This window comes from Sapajus apella, unplaced genomic scaffold (assembly GCF_009761245.1).
Source record: "Sapajus apella isolate SASKATOON/1434 unplaced genomic scaffold, GSC_monkey_1.0 scaffold6, whole genome shotgun sequence".
In the NCBI taxonomy this organism is placed as follows: domain Eukaryota; kingdom Metazoa; phylum Chordata; class Mammalia; order Primates; family Cebidae; genus Sapajus; species Sapajus apella.
The window spans coordinates 37,328,946-37,336,295 of record NW_022436946.1 but is presented as its reverse complement, the minus strand read 5'-3'; positions in this window follow the sequence as shown (position 1 = coordinate 37,336,295).

Here is a 7,350-nt window from a genome sequence, read left to right as displayed (position 1 = left end):
CCCTTTTTTCCAGGAAGTCATTAACACCTCTCACTTCAAAATGCATGACATCATAGCTGCCATCCAAGGACTTCTAGAAGATCTAGTTACTACAAAATATCAGTAAATTCAGATTGACTTCAAACCCTGTATCTCTCAAAAAAGAAATAATTTCATTTTTCAAGCACTGTTATTGGCTATAGTAATAATGATTTTTTTTGTTTTGTTTTTTTGTTTTGAGACAGAACCTTTCTCACTCTGTTGCCCAGGCTGGAGTGCAGTCCTGCGATCTTGGCTCACTGTAACCTCCACCTTCCTCCCAGGTTCAAGAAATTCTCTTGCCTCAGCCTCCGCAGTAGCTGGGATTACAGGCACATGCCACCACATCAGGCTAATTTTCATATTTTTGTAGAGATAGGGTTTTGCCATGTTGGCTAGGCTGGTCTCGAACTCCTGACCTCAAGTGATCCACCCACCTGGGGCTCCCAAAGTGCTGGGTTTACTGGTATGAGCCACTGTGCCCAGCCTGTAGGTTATACCTCCTTAATGTTACAAATTAATGAAGATTAAGTAAATAAACCTCAGCAATGACTACTACATATTTTTAAACAGATCTACTTTTGCTTCTCATAATCACCGAACATCCATTTGAGCTTTATTCTTCTTTTCTTCCTTTTTTTTAAATAATGCTGGGAAAGATGATAAACCAATAGCATCTGACCTTCACAAACTAGGTAGAGTTTCAAAAATAAGGTGACTCGTTACATTTGTCTGGATTATTTTTGGAATCCCCATATTTTCTCATGTTGGCACAATTTTGCTTCAAATGCACATGGAATAGATGACACAACAGAAAGCGACAGGCTTTCCTTACTAAGTGAGTCAGGCAGTAACCAAGAGATTAATGTGGATGAATTGAGGGCTCATGAAGGCGGCATTTCTCATCAAATGGAACTGAACCTTCCTGGAGGCAAGTCTGAATATGTGTGATCTCAGGCAGAGGTTCCAAGTGACGTGACCTACTATGTTGTCACCGCCACCTCCCTTCTTGTCTTCGCTAATGACCTAAGGTCTGCCCGCTGTGGAAAAATCTGTTACCAGAAACGGATCCTCATCCAGACCCTAAGAGAGGGTTCTCGGACATTGTACAAGAAAGAATTTGGGGCAAGTCCACGGAGTAAAGTGAAAGCAAGTTTATTAAGAAAGTAAAGGAATAAAGGATGGCTACTCCATAGGTAGAGCAGCCTTGAGAGCTGCTGGTTGGCCATTTTTATGGTATTTTCTTGAATATATGCTAAACAAGAGGTGAATTATTCATGAGTTTTCCAGGAAAGGGGTGGGCAATTCCCAGAACTGAGGTTCCTCCTTTTTAGACCATATAGGGTAATTCCCTGATGTTGCCATGGCATTTGTAAACTGTCATGATGCTGGTGGGAGTGTCTTTTAGCATGCTAATATATTATAATTAACATATAATGAGCATTGAGCACGACCAACGGTGACTTTTACCACCATTTTCATTTTGGTGGGATTTGGCCGGCTTCTTTACAGCAACCCGTTTTATCAGCAAGGTCTTTGGGACCTGTATTTTGTGCTGACCTCCTATCTCATCCTGTGACTAAGAATACCTAACCTCCTGGGAATGCAGCCCTGTAGGTCTCTGCCTCATTTTACCCAGCTCATATGCAAGATAGAGTCACTCTTGTTCCAATGCCTCTGAAATTTAATGTGTAATTGATGATCCCAAGATATTCACCCACGTGTTCTGTGTCCTAGATGCTCCCCCTTCACCTCTGACTGCCACTACTGGGAGGCAAAAGTAGGAAAGAATTGGCTCTGGGGATCTGCTGGGCATTCATTCATGGAAATTAGAAAGGTGGCTGGTCCTCTAAGGATACCAGTTCCAGTCCACAGGCCAGACCTTCTGCTAGCTCTTACCTCCTGCGATGGTTATTTTCAGGTGTTAACTGACTGGATAGCTGGTTACGCAACATTTCTGGGTGTGTTTCTGAAAGTATGTTTGTGTGTGAATCCGGGGACAAGACGAGGGAAGATCCACCCTCACTGTGAGTGGGCACCATCCCAACAGCAGAGTGCCTACATAGGTCAAAAAGACAGAGGAAAGGTGAATTTGCTTTTCCAAAAAGGACATTCTGGAACTGGGATGTCCCTTTTCTCCTGTCCTTGGACATCAGAACTCCAGGTTCCTTTGAACTTGGGAACTTGTGCCAGCAGCCTCCTGGGCTCTCAGGCCTTCAGCCTCAGACTGAGAGTTATACCATGAGCTTTCCTGGTTATGAGGCCTTCAGCCCTGGACAGCTATGCTGCTGGCTCCCCTGTTTCTCCAGCTTGCAGACAGCCTATTGTGGGACTTCTCAGGAGCCAATCAATTCCCTTAATAAGTCCTCTCTCATATACCCACCTACCTATAAATATTAATATATCCTATTGGTTCTGGCTTTGGGGAACTCTAGCTAATATACCTCCATTATGTGGGAATTTCCTAGATGCTAAATTGCAGAAAATTACATTTTTTTTGATGTTACTGTTGGTTACCTCCCTATATAATCAGTTCTTTTGCACCTGTGCATCCGTTTTGTTTGGATCAGCAGGAGAAGGCAGCAGTGAGACCCCACCAAATATCTTCTCTTCTCTCTAGAAAGTAGTCTGAACATACAATGCTGTGAGTGCAGCAGGTCTTATGTTTTCGGGATGATGGGATATGTATTGCACATGATGCAGTAAAATCTTCGATATTAAATCCTCAGGTTCTAAAAAGTCTTATAACCATTCTAACTGACCATGGTCACAGAAGGAACCCTGCCCACAGTCATTGCTTTTGTCTCCGCCACCTGGCTGCCCCTCTAGACAGCTTCCTTTCCTTCCTGGGCTGCTCCCAGGCAACTCAGAAAACTCAACTCCCTCCCAAAAAACTCACATTCTTACTTTTTATGTAGAGCTAATTAGTCTCTTTGTCTCTATTTCCTGGGAGGGAAAAGCTGCTTCTGTCAGTTGTGTTTTACATAACACCCCTTTCCACTTTGTGTAACACAATGTTTTAGGAGCTTACGCTTAACAATTTTTTTTTTCAATCATAAATTGAGGCAGACTACTTTGATCAAGGTATTTTGTATTGGTTGAAAGGGTGCTTCTGTGGAGAGCTGGTGCAGGGGGCTGTAATTGAGAGAGTGGAAGGAGTAGACAGGACGAAACTGTTGATGAGGGAGTTTATTAGCTTATATTGAGTTACTGAATGCTCTTTCTTCTTAGGTCTGTAAGAAAAGCTAAGTAATAAATCCTAAAAAGGCAAATGACAAAACTTAACAGTCATTATTTTACAAAAAGAACTTAGCAAACAAGGTCAAGAAGGATATTTTAAAAATGTAAGATAGACCATATTAAACCAATATTATGGTTGACAGTATTTAAGAGAAAAAGACAAATAACTAAAACAGATATTGAAACATTTATTGAGCATTTACTGTGAACGAGGGATTGGATTTGTTGCCTAACATGAATTATTTCATGTAATCCTCATAAAAGTCATATGAGGTGTATATTCTCATACTCCCATTTAAATAATTAGGAGACTGAGGCTAAGGGAATTTAAATAAGTTGCCTAATTATTAAGTCTCCTCACTCCCTAAGTGGTCTATAGCCTAGAAAAGATAAAAATAGACTGTGGATCTCAACAGTTGGGCTCAGAGAGCATAGTCTTCATCCTGGGGCAGGTGGGGGGGCACTGCTATGCTCAGCCATTTTCTCCTCCCCAGTCTTTGGTCAGCATTTCTAATTGACAATGACACTCACTCTTTCTAAGTCCAGATACAGAGCTCCACGGATCCACTAGCATGTAATCAAATGGAGCACACAGGGAGCAAGTTATTTGTGGCTGGCTACTGAAGCATCAGGATGGAGGAAAGGCTGCTTGCTGCTATCACTGCTATTTAACATTACTCTTTAAATAGAGGCTAAATAAATTATAAGCAGCACTGCAGGATCCTGTTTGCATGCGCTCTAGACTACCGACTGTGCCCGACTGCATTCAGTGACCTCACGTTGCAGCTTCACTTTGGTTGTGTTGGAGGTATTCATGCTGGCGAACCCGCAAATGTTACAATTCAAGCCTTTTTTTGTTTGTTTGTTTTTGGTCTTAATCTTTGAGAATCAGTTGTTAAACTTTTACTAGCATGACACTGATTTATAAGCTAGTAATAAAGCTAGCTATTGAAAATGGGAGAGAAAATGATCATTACTTAGAGAACATGAGTTCATACACTGAAAACGTTGGAGGGGAAACAGTTCTCTCAGAGGTAACAACATTTTTTACAATATTGTTACAGACTGCTGATTCATTCCTTCAAGACAGACAACATTCCTTCAGCATGGGGTGAGTTTGTAAGTTGCAAATCTTGGTACAGACAGCCTCTATGATTTCCACCATGTGGAGAAGGGTGATTTCAAGGGAGAAAAATGTCAGCATTTTGTGAGAGGCTGTGGTGGTGGGAGACTAGCCCGGATGATTTCACATCCCAGTTCTAAAAGGCCTGGGGTCCAGCAGCGTCCTGGCTTCCTTTGTTCTTTGGCTCTACTCTGAGATACTGTAGCGTCCCTTCCTCTAAACCTCACTTTTTGTTTGAGTCAGTCCAGTGAGGGATTTCTTTCATTTCAGTCAAAATCAGCTTAATAAAGTCATCGATTTATTCTTACCAAATCTATAAAAGAAAAACCTCTAACTTCCTCCCTTGCCCCCATACTCTCCTTGCAGAAACATTAATGTTTTGCACAAGGACCAATAGGGCTCTTATAATAAACTCAGTAAAAACTATGTATTTTCCTAAGTTTTCTGGAATGATGTATTTAAATGTTATATAAAGCGATGTTGATTTGTGGTGATAAATGTAATCAACACAGCTGGGAGACAACACTCTGCTGTTAAACCAAGCGATCTGATTTAAAAAAACACTGATGTCTAACAAGGCAGATAATCCCATTAAAAACAGGCAAAAGATATGAATAGACATTTCTCAAAAGAAGACATATAAGGCCAGGAATGGTGGTGGCTTATGCCTGTAATTCCAGAACTTTTGGAATCTGAGGCAGAAGGATTGCTTAAGCCCAGGAGTTCAAGACCAGCCTGGGCAACATAGAGAGACCCTGTCTCTACCAAAAGTTAAACAAAAAAGTTAGCTGTGTGTGATGGTGAATGCCTATAGTTCCAGCTACTTGGGAGGCTGAGGCAGGAGGATTGCTTGAGCCTCAGAGGTCGAGGCAGCAGTGGGCCATGATGGCGCCACTGTACTCCAGGCTGAGCAACAGAGTGAGATCCTGTCACACACACACACACAAAAGAGAAGACATACAAATGACCAGGAGGTACATGAAAAAATGCTCAGCATCACTAATCGTCAGGGAAATGCAAATTAAAACTACAATGAGACATTGTCTCACCCCAGTTAGAATGCCTATTATTAAAAAGACAAAAAATAAAATGCAGGCAATATGCAGAGAAAAGAGAACTGCTATACACTGTTGGCACAAATGTAAATTAATATAACCGTTATGAATAACTGTGTGGAGATTTCTCAAAAATCTAAACATAGAACTACCATACTAGTCAGCAATCTCATTACTAGGTATCTATCCAAAAGAAGAGAAATCAGTATATCAAAGGGATGGCTGCACTTGCATATTTACTGTAGACCTATTCAAAATAGTAAAAATATGAAATCAACCTAAATGTCCATTAATGAATGAATGGGTAAGGAAAATGTGAAAATGTGGTATATGTACACAATGAAATATTGTTCAACCAAAAAAGAATGAAATCAAGGCTGGGTGTGGTGGATTACGCCTGTAATCCCAGCACTTTGGGAGGCCAAGGCAGGTGGATTATGAGGTCAGGAGTTCAAGAGCAGCCTGGCCACCATGGTGAAACCCCATCTTTACCAAAAAACAAAAAAACAAAAAACACAAAAAAATTAGCCAGTGTGGTGGTGGGTCCCTGTAATCCCCGCTACTCAGGAGGCTGAGGAAGGAGCATTGCTTGAACGTGGGAGGCAGAGGTTGCAGTGAGCCGAGATCATGCCACTGTACTCCAGCCTGGGTGACAGACCAAAACTCCATCTTGGAGAAATAAAAAAGAGTGAAATCATGTCATCTGCAGCAACATGAATGCAAATGAAGGCGGTAATGTTAAGAAAAATAAGCCAGACACAGAAAGACAAAGACTGCACATTCTTATTCATATGAGGGAGCTAAAAACTTGATCTTATGGGCACAGAGAATAGAGTAGTAGATATGAGAGACTGGGAAGGGCAGATGAAGGGGAAGAGAACTTGGTTATGGGTGTAAATATACAGTTAGAATAAGTTCTAATGTTTGATAGCAGACGAGGGTGACTATAGTTGGCAGCAATATTAAGTATATTTCAACACACCTAGAAGAGAGTACTTGAAATGATGCTAATACATGTAATCAATAAATGCTCCAAATGATGGATACCCCAAATATCCTGGCTTGATCATTACACATTCTAAGCATGTAGCAGACACTTGTGCCCCATAAATATGTAAAATATTATGTATTAATAAAAGAAAAAATGACTGATCTCTGTAGTGTTTATAAATAACTGACTGGTAGTCTTGTCTTCATCAGCACTGTGCTGAAAATTTTGAGATTCCTTCTTTCTAGTCCTTATTTTCTTATTGGCAATCAAACCCTTCCTTCCTCCTGGAGCCTCCCCCTATTCCCCACTCAAAGTGCACACTGGTGACATTCAAAGAATTTCCACCTTGGCCTGCTTCTTGATACTGTATCTAAATATTATCTGCAGATGTGAACAAAGCCTGTTAAAGTTCATAGGCCCAGAAAACATGTTACCATCTTTTGGAATGATGAGAAAGAAGTACCAAAGAGACTGAATTTATAACAATTTTGAGAATGGAAAGCTGGAAAACCACATGTTTTATATGGATTTTTGAAATTTAGAAAAAGCATCTGGACTCTTTTTAGTAAATAATAGAAAAAAAATCAGTATTTTCTTCTATAGGGAGTTTTTTACTGTAAAGTTTTAGACATACACATAATAGAGCATATAAACAACCCAATGCATCTATAAGTCAACCTCAATCCTTATAAACATGTGGTCTCAAGGTTATTTTGAAGCAAATCCCAGCCACTGTATCATTTCTTTTTTTTTTTCCTCTTCAAATATCTTATTTTTCATGACTTGAACACCAGCGCTGAGACTCACGATTTAAACTGCCTAATTTCTTTGCTCTGTGTTTTGGAAGGGACAGGGATGGCATTTCCCACCTTGGCTGAGTTAAGTTAAAACTTTGTCTTGCAAATAAACACATAATTTCCTAA